Raw genomic sequence first — 18,351 nt, forward strand, 5'->3', positions numbered from 1 at the left:
GTCGACAAATTTGAGCCACACCGTTAATGTAATGTTTCTGTGCAATGTAATTCTCCCTGAAGGAAGCAACAAGGAAATCCCCATGCAAGAGCTGTCCACTTTCCAATACTCGTTCAGGAGGAAAAGCTAAAAGGACAAGTAATTTCCACAAAAAAAATGGAAGACAGACTATGGGAAATTTGCAGGAAGCAAGAATTCTGAGTAAGTTCCCAACTTTCTTCTGAGAAAAGATATTAATGTCTCTTTGTTTGTTCAGTGATGCCAAAGCCACCTACTTATCTTATTTCTTCACCCACTTTCCAATACTTGTTCCAAAGTATTTTCCACACAAAAAAAGTGGAAGACTGACTATGAGAAAGTTTCCTTGCTGGGACGTGTTATCTTTCTTTACCTTTTCTTCAAGAGGAAAATATTTATGTCACCCACCGTGAAACTTCTATATAGGTTTTTTCACACATCTGCTTGTTAGGTCCGCACTTCTCCAACGCTTTGGGCCACACATCTGTTCTATTAATCAGATCTGGAAAAAGCAGCAACGGTAGCAATTCTGCCTCCTCGCGTACTTTAGGACAGACTAAGCTAGAAAGATGGGTTACAAGTCCACTTACAATGCTGAGTCTTTGTTGAACATGCTGCGACTTCCCCTGTCATTTAGACAACCCATTTCGCAGTTGCACCCTGCGCTAAATATATCACCCCCAGCAATTAGCAATATCAAATCTGATAAAACCAGTCAACCAACTGAGAAGTCTTCAATGCAAGCTGCAATGTAAGAGTTGAGTTGAAATGGTCCATACATCAAAGAAAATGAGCATTCGTAAGAATCATGTAACCTAGGCTAAGTTCCATGGACTCTTAAGGTCTCTCATCCAAACATAGTATAAACACTGGATTTGGATGATGGTGTTTAGAGTTCCATGAAACCTAGGCTACACCTTTCGGAAACGCACTACCAAAAAAAAAAAAGATAGAAGGGCTTCAAAATGACTAGATGCAAAACATTTGAGAGAGAACTTTCAAATGACACCTTAAAAGTCCTTTGTTGCTAGGGATGGGCAATGGTTATGCGGGCGGGTAACCGCGGTTAATTTACCTATAACCGTTTATGCTCATACCCGCATAACCGTTTACCCGTTGGGTAATTGCCTAAACGGTTATACCCATACCCATAACCGTTTATAAACGGTTAACCATACCCATAACCGCATACCCATTTAACCGTAACCGTTTAATACCCGTTTATCCATTTATCTTTTATAACCCGTTTATCTTTTTTTTTACCATTACCCTTTTTTCACCCGTCTACATGTTTTTTAACAACTTGAAAATTAAAAAAAAAATTGTCATAATTTTTTTTTTGACAATTAAACACCGTTATAGGTACATTCATCATACATTTCCATATTTTAATTTTTGAAGTCCTTATACCATTCCAATAATTGAAATAATAGTTTACAGACAATATTTTTAACTGTTACCAATGAAGGTAAATATAATATTTGCTAAGTATTATTGAGTTACAAAAATTGTTTAGAAGACATTTCTGTCAAAGCATTTCTGTCAATTTCACGGTTACCCGCAAGGAATTTAAATTAATTTGGCCAATTCCTTGATGATGAGAATCATCATTCCTGTATTAGTGTTATTGAGAGAATGACCGATGAATTCCTTGCTAATTTATTGGGTGCTAAGTATTATTGGATCGAGAAAATGGTTTGTGTTAGTTTTACATATATAAAATAAATGGGTAAACGGTTACTCGTTTATAACCGTAGTTAATATCCATAACCGCCTATTTAAATTTCGCGGGTAAACGGTTATACCCATAACCGTTTATTTATCTAAACGGTTACCCATAACCGTAACCGTTTAATTTAAATGGACGGGTAACCGCGGTTACCCATAACCAATGGGTATTTGCCCATCCCTATTTGTTGCATGTCTTTGTACTTCATTGTAGTGTTTTAGTAGTAACTTTGTAGTGCTTTAGTAGTTCATCAGTAGTGTTCTTGAAGTGCATTTTTAACAATTAAGTCTAAAGTTTGTCCCTCATTCAAATATAGAACAAAACACCCCTGACAACTTTATGTTTTATGCAAAAAATACTTCAAGAGCTCAATTGAAAGAAAAAAGTCATTGTCTATCCACTTGTCATGCTCTAATTGATTCTTAGTTGTGAAATACTTCTCTCCATCATCAAGTCAGGTGGGTCATTTTTTTTTCTTTTTTAGCTATTGGATTTAAAGTGTTTTTCTATAAAGATCAGGTAGCATCATCTTCCAGGAGAATAAGTTTCGGAAACGAACGATTTACTTTCAAAATGAAAGGCGAAAATATGGTACAGCACATACACACTGCAGATATGACGTAGACGTACACCAGTATCTATTTCTTTACACACTCAACATCAACAAAATTTACATAATGAACAATTTATGAAAGCCCTTATCACTCAAACGCAGCATTAGGACCACTAAAGTATAGGCAGGTATATTGTAATCCGATTAACCATCATTCTCCAGAATCTTCACTCTTCATGCATACTAGTGATTATAAAGACATTACATGATATACAAGTCTAAAACTCATGATTTTCTTTTTTAACTATTGCGCTTGAAGTGTTTTTCTCTAAGGATCAAGTAACCTTCATCTTCCAGGAGAATATACTCACTAAATTCGTTATCTATTATAAGTTTCGAAAAGAATGAATTAGTTTCAGAATGAAAGCGAAATATGGTACAACACAGTTTACACAGTTTCTACTTTACAGACTTATACACCATTTTCTACTTATTTACACAGTCAAAATCAATAAAATTAACATAATGAACCATCGTTGAATGCTGTAGTCACTAAAACTCAGCATAACATATGTCAAATCTACTGCTTTCCTGGTAAAACCGACATCTTTACGACCACAAAACTTAAAGGAGGAAACCAATCAACAAAGATCAAAGGCTAAAAGGTTTTCGCTTTGCCAATGGCACAAACCCAGATCACCCACCACTTCACTCTCAAATCGAAAAACTTCATTTTTCCCTAAAATTCCATAATTCTACTCCCTCAAACACCCCACCAGACAGTCCTACTAACTTAACCTAGGCCCATTCAAGTCTAATTACCAGATCCAAACCTTCAAAAAGCAAAATTCAAAAAATCAAACAAAATTACAAAATTCAATTGAAAAATTGCAAGAAAATTGAACTCGGAATTGGGCAAAGAAACATACCATAGTTCGCCAGTAGCTTAGGAGTCCGACATGCAAGTCGAAGTGATATGAACTGAGTTGTAATAGCAGTGATTAGCTTAATCACTGTTAAGGGTTAATTAGATTTATTGTTATGTTTAATGAGTATTATGTTGTAATTGGACCAGATAGTTAGGTTCCGACAAGTTTGTCTCTTGGATAAGATCAGCGACAATGGGGTTTAACCGACACAGGGTTGTCGGGGAAAGGGCATCAGCTAAGGTTTATACAGGGTCTCTGCCCTCTGGTGGAGAAGTGGCAAAGAAAAGATTTGAGAGGGCTGATGGGATCGCTAATCTGCGTTATCCTTTTACCACGGAGTTTGCAACTATGGTGGGTTGTTTGCAGCACAAGAATCTGATTCAGCTTCATGGGTGGTGCTGTGAGGGTAATAAGTTAGTCCTGGTGTACGATTACATGCACAACGGAAGCCTCAACAAAGTTCTCCACAAAAGCTTCAATTCAGCAATTGTTCTATCTTGGAAGCACAATTGAAACAAGTTATATCGATGAAGAGTGTAATTCTAGCACTTGTCACTGTAGAGCACAGCATCTTTGGTACCTTTGTCGCCACACGTTTGACAAACAGTCACCTGCATCTAGTACACCATAACCAACGTTAGCATTTTTATTCGCTATTTATTAATAAATACGCACAAAAATAACAACAATCGGAAGTCCCACAGCCCAAACCAAATATATACTTGCAAAATACTAACTGCATATAAGAAACCAAACAGAAGAAGCTTAAAGTATAAGGGGTTGTGGATGTAAAATATAAATTTCACCCATTCAACCCTTAAATCATATGAACAATCCAAAGTTCCAAAATTAAAAAAAACACATGTTTATTTGCCCTTAATCTTTGAGTCAGCCAAAAAAGGAGTTTGCAAACCTGGACATTTAGACAAAGGCTAACATTAAAAACACCTATTTAATACCCCTGAATCCAATAACAACTGCTACACCAATGAACTAATACACCCATTTTTATTGTATACGAATTGGAACAGTGGAAGGTTACGAATTCCACACACATATAAATGCTAAATATATCACCCCTAGCAATTAGCTATATAAAATCTGATAAAACCAGTCAACCAAATCAGAAGTCTTCTTTATTCCCCCTTCCCCTATTGACTGATAAAAGAGGACATAACCACATCAAGCACAGCAAAATTTGGACATAAATGGTAAAAAACTGTGATTCTCAAACACTTGTAAATATAATGCATGTTATGCAGTTTAACTGGGGAATGTACAACTACTAAAAGTGAAAAATTAGAACCACTGAAGTACAGGCAGGTATATTGTAATCCAATTAACCATCATTCTACAAAATCTTCACTCTCCATGCATATAAGTGCTGCTTATGGAGACACTATATGATATACAAGTCTACAACTCATGATTTTGTTCTATATATTACTGAAGCTATAAAAATTTCAGTAGTGCAACAACATGACTAAAAAAAATTGTATGAATCTCTAAACACGAGAAACTGTTGATGATACATCTTTCATCATAGTAGATAAATCTGATTAACCATCTCCGAAATCTTCAGTCTTCACACATACCAGTGCTTATGGAGACATTATATAACATACAAGTCTAAAACACATGATTTTCTTCTATATATTACTGAAGCTGTAAAAATTTCAATAATGCAACAACATGATTAAAAAATGTATGAATCACTAAACACAAGAAACTGCTGATGATACATCTTTCATTAGATAAATCCAATTAACCATCGTTTTCCGAAATTTTCACTCGTCATGCATTCCAGTGCTGATGGAGACATTATATGATATAAGAGTCCAGAACTCATGATTTTCTTTTATATAGTACTGAAGCTATAAAAATTTCAGCAGTGCAACATGATTAAAAAAAATGAATGAATCCTTAAACACGAGAAAACACTGATGTTACATCTTTCATCATATTAGATAAATCCTCTCACAGACGGATGAAAACAGGAAAAGTGAAAAGAATGGCTATTTTAATTTATTATTCATTCTTAAAAGAACTTAGGTTAGCAGATTTTGATATTTCATGGTTTGCAAAAAGAACCAAAAAAATCTATATTTAAAATAAAAGCATCATTCCAATTGATTAACCCTCTCAGGCGAGATTTGCATGAATATAATGGAGAGAGAAAAAAAATTCCAATTTAAAATGTGCTCTAAAGCTCCTTAATAAATTCACGAACAGAGACATTCCTATCATAATTTCTTTTGTTTTTAGATGACCTATAGCATCACCATATATTGGGCTGTTAGGGAACAAAAGCACTTGCATGAAAGTTACAAGTTTACTAAGTAAGAAAAACACAAAATATTGGTTCACAGCTGCCTACTGAGTACTGAGAACTAGTAAAGATACTATGGTTCTTGGCTTTTTACAACATTGGGCTAGCTTGACTGGCCTCAACATTGTACCTTTTTAAATATTTAAGTCTTTTTTTTTTTTTTTAACTTTTTAAAGTCTTTTTAAGTCTTTTTTACTTTTTTTTTACTGCAAATCTACTTCTAAAACTCTAGAAATGCACTACAAGACACCAAACAAGGGATTTTTAAAATGACATTTTGAAAATTTGAAAATTCTATCAAATGTATTGCATCTAGTCATTTTTAAGTCCCCATCTCATAGTTGTAAAGAACTCCTAACAAATTTAGCTTAAGTTCCATGGACTTTTAAGGTCCCTCATCCAAACATAGGGTAAACACTACCTGTGGATGATGGTCTTCAAAGTTCCACGAAACCTAGGCTACGCCTTTCAGAAATGCACTACAAAAAAGGAGGTAGAAGGGCTTCATAATGACTAGATGCAAAACATTTGATAGAACTTTCAAAGACACCTTGAAAGTCTTTTGTTGCGTGTATTTAAGCTGCACTTGTAGTGTTATAGTGGTAACTTTGTAGTGCTTTAGTAGTTCATCAGTAAATACTTACCCTAACTTGACTCTCTTTGGCGTCTTGGGAGCAAACTAGATTTTGCTCTGTGTTTCTCTCCTGGCATCAAGTTGTTGTTGCCAAAGCTCTCTGCTTCCAATGGCCGCCAATCACTAAACACAAGAAACCCTGATGATACATCATTCATTATATTAGATAAATCCGATAAACCATCAATCTCTGAAATCTTCACTCTTCATGCATACCAGTGCTTATGGAGACATTATATGATTTCTTCTATATATTACTGAAGCTATAAATAAATTCAGTAGTGCAACAACATGATTAGAAAATTGTATGAATCGCTAAACTTGAGAAACCACTGATGTTACATCTTTCATCATATTATATAATCCTCTCACAAAAGGATGAAAACAGGATAAGTGAGAAAAGGAGTAGCTATCTTAATTTATTATTTATACTTAAAAGAACTTAGTTTAGCAGATTTTGATACTGGATGGCTTAGACAGCAAAAAAGAGCTAAAATATCTATATTTAAAATACAAGCATTATTTCCAATTGATTAACCCTCTCAGGCGAGATCCGCATGAATATAATGGACAGAGAAAACAAAAATCCAATTTATAATGTGCTCTAAAGCTGCTTAATAAATGGACGAACAGAGACATTCCAATAGCATCATAATTTCTTTTGTTTTTTGATGACTTATAGCATCACCATATATTTAGGGAACAAAAAGACATAAATGAAAGTTACAAGTTTACTAAGTAAGAAAAACACATATTGGTTCACAGTTTCCTAAGTATTATAGTTCTTTGCTTTTTACAACATCGGGCTTGACTGGTTTCAACATTGTACTTCTTTTACTTTTTAAGTCTTTGTTTCTCATTAAAGAACAGAGAGAGAATGAGAGAGAGTAAAAGTATTCTGATTCTGGTTGATAAACATGGTAGGAGCAGGCATATGAAATATAAAATATGGATTAACAAACAGTAATGAAAATATAGCTTACAATGGAAAGCAATGCTCACAGAACAGTGATCTCTAAACACTCGAAACTCTGGAGGTATTACATGGGAGTTCTGAGTATGGTGGTTTGCATAGAAATACCATAACCCTGTGTTTGGGTGAGGACTTTCTAAGTATGAGTAAATTTGGACTTAATTTAAATGTACTACATAAACACCATCATGGAGCCACTCAACACTGCAAATCTACTTCTAAAGCACTAGAAATGCACTACAAAACACTAAACAAGGGATTTTCAAAATGACATTTGGAACATTTGAAAATTCTATCAAATGTATTGCATCTAGTCATTTTCAAGTCCCTATCTCGTTGTTGTAAAGAACTCCTCACAAATTTAGCTTAAGTTTCATGGACTTTTAAGGTCCCTCATCCAAAATAGGGTAAACACTGCATTTGGATGATGGAAATGCATTGCAAAAAAATAGATAGAGGGTCTTCAAATTGACTAGATGCAAAACATTTGAAAGAACTTTCAAATGAAACCTTGAAAGTCCTGTGTTGCATGTCTTTCTACTGCATTTGAAGTGTTTTAGTAGTAACTATGTAGTGCTTTAGTAGTTCATCAATAGTGTTCTTGTAGTGCATGTTTAACAATTAAGGGGGGTGTAGTCAATTTAAATTTCACAGGATTTTAATAGACTTTTTTTAAGTGACAGATTTGAAAGGATTTTAATAGATTCACAATTCCGTGTGGATTTTGACAGATTTATATGGATTTCTATCCTAGATTTTTATGGATTTGTATAGATTTCTTTCTTGGATTTCTTAGTATTTTAGTTGACTCCTACAACATAAAATAAATTTCTTTCCTAATTCACAATCTGAAAGGAACATAAACATATATCTATTGATATAGAAATACAAACCAATGAAATATGTAAATAGAATGGGTCATTGAGAATATTGATACAGGAGTTTGAATAATTGTAAAGGATAGCTTCTGCTTTAGAACATCATATCCATTCAAGAATGATGATTTCAAGTTCAAGAACAGCATATCCAATCATGAATAATAATATATGTGGAGTACCAAATGGCAATCGAAATTGACTAGGAACATATATGGGTAGCAAAATCCTGGAATAAAAACATTTTAACCACGACAAAAAAAAAAAAAAAAAAATCATTTGAACTCAAAAACATGGACACCAATTATTCGTGGAAAAAGAAAGGTGAAAACGGGAAATGCCCAACTTAGAAAATCAAAAGTGCAAATGAGAAAATCCCAGTTCAGAAGAAGCACGAAAGCAAAACAACAAACAGCTATAATCCCAATTCAAACAAATTATGGTCCGATTGTTACTCATCTTCCTAGATGAACAAAGCAAGAGCATGAATTCAGAAAAATACAAAAAACATGCAAAACGCGGGAGTCTACTGGGAAATGCTCTGAACTCATGGTAGGACTGTTCATCTTCTATGGTTTGGTGTGAAAAGAAATATGAGGGGGGAGGGTTGGATTGTTGATAGCATTTGGTATTTATATCACCCACTCTCAAATCCATCAAAATCCTTCATTCACAAAAATCCTAGCAAATCTTTGACATTTCAACTACACCTAGATTTGTATGGACTTTTTAAACTTTTAATTGACTACCCATGGATTTGGACGTATTCTTTAAATCCTCCAAAATCCTAATTTGACTACCCTATGATTTTAAAATCATTTAAAATCCACATTCAAACTCCTAATTGACTACCCTCTGATTTTAAAGTCTATTAAAATACTATCAAATCCTAAGTCTAAAGTTTTTCCCTCATTCACTTGTCATGCTCTAATTGATTCTTAGTTGTGAAATCCTTTCTCAATCATTGAGTCAGTTGGGTTTTTCTTTTTCTTTTTTAACTATTGGGCTTGAAGTATTTTTCAACTCCGCCTATGTCTTACATGGCCGGTCCCAAGCCCGGATAAAGGAGGAGGGGGAGGGCGTCAGGTAGTCGACAGCCGGCACTCCATGATCACGTCGAATCCTTATGAAAATGAATCCAGAACAAAATCGCGCTAAAGCTAGGGCGTCACCCGTAAGTGGCGCGCTGTGTGGCCCGAGCACAGTGATAAGTGAGCAAGGTTCGCTGTATCTCCATCGGCACCCGGATGCAGTGTTAAATGAGCAAGGGGGCCATAGAAACTTCTTTTCGAACGACTCCACTCAAAGTTGTTTGGGAGCATATGCTCCTATCAACTTTACCCGGGACACACAAAAGAAGTACTTTGATCCTATTAGACGGGGGAGGGTGAAGAAGCTAGGACAGAAGGGTAGAGTTCAAGAGAGCAAAATGCGTTTAGGAACGTGGAATATAGGAACCTTAACGGGAAAATCTATGGAAGTAGTGGAAGTTATGGTGAGGAGAAGGATAAATATTATGTGCCTACAAGAAACTAAGTGGGTTGGTAGTAAGGCAAAGGATCTAGAAAACTCAGGGTTTAAACTTTGGTATTCGGGCACAAATAGAACGAGAAACGGTGTTGGCATCATCGTGGACAAGACCTTGGTACAAGATGTTGTAGATGTCAAGAGGGTAGGAGATAGAATCATGGCAATCAAGATTGTAATAGGACAAGAACTTATCAATGTGATTAGTGCGTACGCACCTCAAGTAGGGTTGGATACGAGTTCGAAGGAGAAATTTTGGGAAGATCTTGGAGACTTGGTGCAAGGAATTGCTCAGACGGAGAAGTTATTTATAGGAGGAGATTTAAATGGACACGTGGGCAGGGAGACAGGCAACTATGGAGGTTTTCATGGTGGCCATGGTTTTGGGGAGAGAAACGAGGATGGGGAAGCTATCTTGGATTTTGCAATGGCATATGATCTCTTCTTAGCCAACACCTTCTTTAAGAAGAGAGAAGAACATGTGATCACCTACAAGAGTGGGTCGTCAAAAACACAAATAGATTTTCTTCTAATGAGGAAAGGGGATCGTATAACTTGTAAGGATTGCAAAGTTATACCAGGAGAGAGCGTGGCTAATCAACATCGCTTGTTGGTGATGGATGTACATATCAAAAGAGTAAGACAAAAGAACAAGACTTGGAAGTGCCCAAGAACTAGATGGTGGAATCTAAAAGAAGAAAAACAAGCCATTTTCAAAGAGAAGGTAATCACCCAATGTGTGTGGGATAGAGAGGGGGAAGCTAGCCAAATGTGGGATTCCATGGCTAGTTGTATCCGAAAAGTAGCAAAAGAGGTATTAGGAGAGTCCAAGGGCTTTGCCCCACACCAAAAGGAATCTTGGTGGTGGAATGAGGAGGTACAAACAAAGGTGAAGGCTAAGAAGGAATGTTGTAAAGCCTTATACAAGGAGAGGACCGATGAAAATGGTGAAAGGTATAGAAAAGCGAAGCAAGAGGCGAAGAAAGCTGTCAGAGAAGCTAAGTTAGCGGCTTACGACGATATGTATAAACGACTAGATACCAAAGAAGGAGAGTTGGATATCTATAAACTAGCTAGAGCAAGGGAAAAGAAGACAAGGGACCTAAACCAAGTGAGGTGCATCAAGGATGAGGATGGAAAGGTTCTTGCTACAGAGAACGCGGTTAAAGACAGATGGAGAGGTTATTTTCATAATCTTTTCAATGAAGGACATGAAAGGAGTGCTTCTTTAGGGGAGTTGAGTAACTCAGAAGAGTGTAGAAACTACTCCTTTTATCGTCGAATCCGGAAGGAAGAAGTGGTTGTAGCTTTGAAGAAGATGAAGCATAGAAAAGCAATAGGCCCAGACGATATACCAATCGAAGTGTGGAAAGTTTTGGGAGAGACAGGTATAACATGGCTCACTGACCTTTTCAATAGGATTTTGAAAACGAAGAAGATGCCAAATGAGTGGCGAACGAGCACTTTGGTGCCTATATACAAGAATAAGGGCGACGTACAAAATTGCATGAACTATAGGGGTATTAAGCTAATGAGTCATACAATGAAGCTCTGGGAGAGAGTCATTGAGCATAGATTGAGGCAAGAGACACGGGTTTCGGACAACCAATTCGGGTTCATGCCAGGGCGCTCAACCATGGAGGCAATCTATCTCTTACGAAGATTGATGGAAAGATATAGAGATGGGAAAAAGGATTTACACATGGTCTTTATAGATTTGGAAAAAGCGTATGATAGGGTCCCAAGAGACATTCTTTGGAGGATTTTAGAGAAGAAAGGAGTACGAGTAGCATATATCCAAGCTATAAAGGATATGTACGAAGGAGCAAAGACTGCCGTAAGAACTCATGAAGGACAAACCGAAAGCTTTCCCATAACTGTAGGATTACATCAAGGCTCATCCTTAAGTCCTTACCTTTTTGCGTTGGTAATGGATGAGTTAACAGGACATATTCAAGATGATATTCCTTGGTGTATGCTTTTCGCAGACGATATAGTGTTGATAGATGAAACTCAGGAAGGGGTAAATGCAAAGCTTAACCTTTGGAGAGAAGTGTTGGAATCTAAAGGTCTTCGCCTAAGCCGATCAAAGACAGAATATATGGAGTGCAAGTTCAGTGCAAATGGAGGCCAAAACGAGTTAGGGGTGAGGATCGGAGATCAAGAAATACCAAAGAGCGACCGTTTTCGTTACCTAGGATCTATCTTGCAAAAGAACGGAGAATTAGATGGAGATCTCAACCATAGAATACAAGCTGGATGGATGAAGTGGAAGAGTGCATCCGGCGTGTTGTGTGACCGCCGTATGCCACTGAAGCTCAAGGGAAAATTTTATAGGACGGCAATAAGGCCGGCGATGCTGTATGGCACAGAATGTTGGGCGGTGAAACATCAACACGTACACAAAATGGGTGTAGCGGAGATGAGGATGCTTCGTTGGATGTGTGGGCACACGAGAAAGGATAAGATTAGGAATGAGGATATCCGGGGTAAAGTAGGAGTAGCCGAAATTGAAGGAAAGATGAGAGAAAATCGGTTACGGTGGTTTGGACATGTGCAAAGAAGGCCTACTGACGCTCCAATTAGAAGATGCGACTATGAGACAGAGGTTCAGGGCCGAAGGGGTAGAGGAAGACCTAGGAAAACTTTGGAAGAGACTCTAAGAAAAGACTTAGAGTACTTGGATCTAACGAAGGACATGACACAGGATCGAGCACAATGGCGTTCTAAGATTCATATAGCCGATCCCACTCAGTGACTTGGATTTTCCAAGTCTCCAACCGAGAAGTTTTCCTCACTCGGGAAATTAAGGGAACACTACCCCAACCTACATGCTCCACTCAGAAAGCTTCAACATACAAGCTTCAACAAAAGAAAATTCAAAGAACTTAGCGAAGAAGGCTTTGGTGTATTTAACACAATACGTTGAAATGAAGGAAAGCTTATTTATTGATATCCCCGATAAGCTACAAATATGTACATATACATGAGTCAAAATAAACACACAAGAGGGAGCCTTCACAAAGGTTGTTTAGGAGAAGTCTCAGCAGTCGGTAGAGCCCCAGAAAGAGAAGGCACCGGAGGGGGATCATTTGGAGCCTCAGTACTGGACAGAACCCTAGAAGGTGGAGGCATCAGAGGTTGATCATTTGGAGCTTCATTACGCGGTACAGCCCCAGAAGACGAAGGCAATAAATGCCTTTGGAACAAACCCGCAAATCTCTGATGATCAAGTAAAACCTGACCATCAGTTTCCTTCATCTGGTCAAGCTTCCTCTTCATGTTTGTAGCATAGTCATGTGCGAGCCGATGCAACTGTTTATTCTCATGCTTGAGCCCTCTAATCTCCTGTTTGAGACTCATCACTTCAGCCGCCAATGATTCAACTTGGCGGGTTCGAGCAAATAGGCGTTGTGCCATATTAGACACAGAACCTGCACACTGAACACTGAGAGCCAGCGAATCCTTAACAGCTAACTCATCAGACCGTTTGGAAAGTAGTCTGTTATCTTTGGGAGTGAGAAGGTTCCTGGCCACTACCGCAGCGGTCATATCATTCTTCATCACGGAATCCCCAACGGTAAGAGGACCAGTAGGGGAGACGAAGGATGGGCGCCATATGTTGTCTGGAGAAGGCGGGGCTGCCTCTTCAACAAGGTTCAAGTCAAAACGACGGTCGGAGGGGCCAGACATTTTCAAAGGTGTTGAAGAGAGAAGAGGTCGGACAAATCAAGATCTTAGAAGTGCAAGAATGAAGCTTCTACTGGTGGAGATTCAAGTGTGCTTTGGAACTTAATGCCAGCCCCTATAAAAATCTGCACTCGACGGAGCTTCAGAAATCGAAGAGGCGTTTGCTTTCTCAAAAGCTGGGCTGCTTAGAGATCACGAGGGTTGATCTCAGAAATCGAAGAGGCGTTTGCTTTCTCAAAAGTCGGGCTGCTCAAAGACCACGAAGGCCGATCTCAGAAATCGAAGAGGCGCTCGCTTTCTCAAAAGCTGGGCTCCCCAGAGACCACGAGGGCCGATCTCAGAAATCGAAGAGGCACCTACTTTTCCAGCCTTGTCAGCACCTGTCACACGCACACTCAGCTTTGCGGAAATTATGGGCATTCTGTCAAAGACTTCTGGGGAGGTAGAAAACACATGAATCTTACTGTTCAATCACCCACTTCCCACACGCAACAATAGCTCATGGGTACCACAGATAACTTTGCCAAAGTTCTCTGCCAAAGTTGAGCACGTGAAGCTTGCAGCTCCCACTACATCGCTCTGACCAAGAAGGGTAAAAGAATAGCAAAGAAACAGCACTAACAAAGTTTAGACCCATAAATTTTGAAGGTTTAGCTACCATATTATTACCCACAAGGGTAAAGGAACAGTACCACTGCTGGATAATTGGAAAGTCCCTGTGTGTCAACCTCTGTGCTTCGTGGCAAGGTAGACTAGCAAACATGCCCAACCTTTACTCACATTCGAGAAAACACTCCCAACAAGATTGCTTGCTCCAAAATCGAAGAGGCACCGCCCTCCGAATCTCGAGAGCCAGACTCCCAACATGATTACTTTCTCAAAAATCGAAGAGACACTGCTCCCCGAATCTCGAGAGCCAGACCCCCAGAATGATTGCTTTCTCAAAAATCGATGAGGCATCGTTCTCCGAATCAATCGAAGAGGCGCTCGCTTTCTCAAAAGCTGGGCTGCTCAGAGACCACGAGGGCCGATCTCAGAAACCGAAGAGGCACCTACTTTTCTAGCCTTGTCAGCACCTGTCACACACACACTCAGCTTTGTAGAAATTATGGGCATTCTGTCGAAGACTTCTGGTGAAGTAGAAAGCACATGAATCTTACTGTTCAATCACCCACTTCCCACACGCAACAATAGCTCATGGGTACCACAGATAACTTTGCCAAAGTTCTCTGCCAAAGTTGAGCACGTGAAGCTTGCAGTTCCCACTACATCGCTCTGACCAAGAAAGGTAAAAGAATAGCAAAGAAACAGCACTAACAAAGTTTAGACACATAAATTTTGAAGGTCTAGCTACCATATTATTACCCACAAGGGTAAAGGAACAGTACCACTGCTGGATAATTGGAAAGTCCATGTGTGTCAACCTCTGTGCTTCGTGGCAAGGTAGACTAGCAAACATGCCCAACCTTTACTCACATTCGAGAAAACACTCCCAACAAGATTGCTTGCTCCAAAATCGAAGAGGCACCGTCCTCCGAATCTCGAGAGCCAGACTCCCAACATGACTACTTTCTCAAAATCGAAGAGAGGGTAAAGGAACAGTACCATTGCTGGATAATTGGAAAGTCCCTGTGTGTCAACCTTTGTGCTTCGTGGCAAGGTAGACTAGCAAACATGCCCAACCTTTACTCACATTCGAGACAACACTCCCAACAAGATTGCTTGCTCCAAAATCGAAGAGGCACCGCCCTCCGAATCTCGAGAGCCAGACTCCCAACTTGATTACTTCCTCAAAAATCGAAGAGACACTGCTCTCCGAATCTCGAGAGTCAGACCCCCAGCATGATTGCTTTCTCAAAAATCGAAGAGGCATCGTTCTCCGAATCTCGAGAGCCAGATACCACAGACCACTTTTTCAAAGTGCTCTGACAGAGTTAAAACATGTGAAACTGACAGCTCCCACTACCGTGCTATGACCAAGCAGGGTAAAGGAATAGCATTACTACTTGTTGTTAGGGAGACTCCTATATATGTCGACCTCCATCCCCAACGGACAGGCAGACCTGCAAAAATGCTCAACCCTTCATCATATCTGAGAGGGCACTCCCAACGAAGCCTTTCGAAATATTCAGCTTTCTTTCCCCCCGATAATACCTCTGCAAACAAGCTATACTAGAGCAAGAATATCTCATATCATCAGGGTTAAAAGCAAGAGTATCCCATATCATGCTTTTTCCCTGTTTTTTCTTTTGGCCTTGTTTTTACCTGCAAGACAAGGAGAAAGAGAGCAATCAGTCAGCACTTGGAATCAAGCTTCCAGCCAGGAACTGACTGCCTGGAACCCCTTACCTAATTACTTACCTGGCATTGCTCTCGAGTACTCATCTTCAACATCTTATGTTTCCAGGGAAGATTCCGCATCTGCTTGAGGAACAGATAGGGCAAGTGCGAAGGATACAAGGAAGCATGTGGAGACAAGCGTAACAGCACACGTGCCGATACATCCATTACTCTGTCAAAAGCAAAAGTATCCCATATCAGCAGGGTGGAACGTACTCTAGATTTGATGGACTTGTTTTGACCCTCAAATTCTTCAGTCGGCCTTATACTCTGGAGGAAACCAGAAAACCCTCCAGCTCAGTTCAAGAATAAGCCTGTGGAAAGTTACTTCTTCAAAAGCAAAAGTATCTCATATCATCTCTTCTCATTTTTCTTCTCTTTATCCTTCATGCTGCTGCAAGATGGGGAGAAGGTGAACAATCAGTCGGAGCTCTGATTGCTTACCTTGTCTGTCACCTCTTTCAGCAGACCCCCTAGCTCGGCGACTTGGGGGACTCCTACTACATGGTTTGTATCGCGCTTGACCAAGTCTAAAACTACAAGTAAGCTTCAAGTGAAATTGATACATTACCTTGTGCATCTCCACCAGTTAAAGATACCACCCCTGGATGGAGGAAGAGTACTTCCAGAGAAGATGCCACATCTACCTATGAGACAGATAAGGCAAGTCAAGACGACACCACACTCCGATACTTAGAAGTTTCGTGATTACGAGATCATTCTCCCACAATATTTCCTAATGTCATTTGTACTAAATCATTCACTCGTACTCACTAAAGGAGAGCTTGAACCTATGTACTTGTGTAAACCCTTCACAATTAATGAGAACTCTTCTATTCCGTGGACGCAGCCAATCTGGGTGAACCACGTACATCTTGTGTTTGCTTTCCTATCTCTATCCATTTATATACTTATCCACACTAATGACCGGAGCAATCTAGCGAAGATCACAAAAAGCGACCGTTTTCGTTACCTAGGATCTATCTTGCAAGAGAACGGAGAATTAGATGGAGATCTCAACCATAGAATACGAGCTGGATGGAAAGAGTGCATCCGGCGTGTTGTGTGACCGTCGTAGGCCACTGAAGCTCAAGGGAAAATTTTATAGGACGGCAATAAGGCCAGCGATGTTGTATGGCAGAGAATGTTGGGTGGTGAAGCATCAACACGTACACAAAATGGGTGTAGCGGAGATGAGGATGCTTCGTGGGATGTGTGGGCACACGAGAAAGGATAAGATTGGGAATGAGGATATCCGAGGTAAAGTAGGAGTAGCCGAAATTGTAGGAAAGATGAGAGAAAATCGGCTCTGGTGATTTGGACATGTGCAAAGAAGGCCGACTGACGCTCCGGTTCGAAGATGTGACTACGGGACAGAAGTTCAAGGCCGAAGGGGTAGAGGAAGACCTAGGAAAACTTTGGAAGAGACTCTAAGAAAAGACTTAGAGTACTTGGATCTAACGGAGGGCATGACACAAAACCGAGCGCAATGGCGTTCTAGGATTCATATAGCCGACCCCACTTAGTGGGAAAAGGCTTTGTTGTTGTTGTTGTTGTTGTTGTTGTAAGTTTTTTTTTTCCTTTTTTTTAACTGCAAATCTACTTCTAAAACTCTAGAAATGCACTACAAGACACCAAACAAGGGATTTTTAAAATGACATTTTGAAAATTTGAAAATTCTATCAAACGTATTGCATCTAGTCATTTTTAAGTCCCCATCTCATTGTTGTAAAGAACTCCTAACAAATTTAGCTTAAGTTCCATGGACTTTTAAGGTCCCTCATCCAAACATAGGGTAAACACTACCTGTGGATGATGGTCTTCAAAGTTCCACGAAACCTAGGCTACACCTTTCAGAAATGCACTACAAAAAAGGAGGTAGAAGGGCTTCCTAATGACTTGATGCAAAACATATGATAGAACTTTCAAATGACACCTTGAAAGTCTTTTGTTGCGTGTATTTAAGCTGCACTTGTAGTGTTATAGTGGTAACTTTGTAGTGCTTTAGTAGTTCATCAGTAGTGTTCTTGTAGTGCATTTTTAACAATTAAATCTAAAGTTTGTCCCTCATTCAAACATAGAACAACACACCCGTCACAACTCTAAGTTTTATACAAAAACACTTCAAGAGCTCAATTGAAGGGGAAAAAAAACCTCGTCTATCCACTTGTCATGCTCAGTCCCTACTTATTTACACAGTCAAAATCAATAAAATTAACATAATGAACCATCGTTGAATGCCATCGTCACTAAAGCGCAGCATAACATATGTCAAATCTACTGCTTTCCTGGTAAAACCAACATCTTTATGGCCACAAAACTTAAAGGAGGAAACCAATCAACAAAGTTCAAAAGCTAAAAGGTTTTCGCTTTGCCAATGGCACAAACCCAGATCATCCCCACTTCACTCTCAAAATCTTTACTTCAAAAAATCTTCATTTTGCCCTAAAATTGGATGATTCTACTCCCTCAAACACCCCACCAGACAGTTCCTACTAACTTAACCTAGGCCCATTCAAGTCTAATAATAATTAGCAGATCCAAACTTTCAAAAAGCAAAGTTCAAAAAATCAAACAAAAACTACAAAATACAATTGAAAAATTGCAAGAAAAAAGAACTTGGAATTGGGCAAAGAAACATACCATAGTTTGCCAGTAGCTCAGGAGTCCGACATGCAAGTCGAAGCGCCTCAATTTTCAGAGAAATTGACTGCAATGCGATGGTTTTTGGGGAAATTCAGAGCGAGAATGTGA

The 18,351-nt window shown here is 39.0% G+C and overlaps 1 long non-coding RNA gene across 1 annotated transcript; it reads right to left on the reverse strand.

Moving 5' to 3' along the window:
- Nucleotides 1-2,113: 2,113 nt before the first annotated feature.
- Nucleotides 2,114-18,222, reverse strand: LOC126587909 (uncharacterized). The gene is made up of 4 exons (XR_007611252.1): nt 17,534-18,222; nt 6,203-7,675; nt 2,854-3,846; nt 2,114-2,451 (listed from the first exon to the last, which is right to left on the reverse strand). It is a non-coding gene; the product is annotated as an uncharacterized LOC126587909 (long non-coding RNA).
- Nucleotides 18,223-18,351: the final 129 nt, after the last annotated feature.

Source organism: Malus sylvestris, chromosome 10 (genome assembly GCF_916048215.2).
Source record: "Malus sylvestris chromosome 10, drMalSylv7.2, whole genome shotgun sequence".
NCBI lineage: Eukaryota > Viridiplantae > Streptophyta > Magnoliopsida > Rosales > Rosaceae > Malus > Malus sylvestris.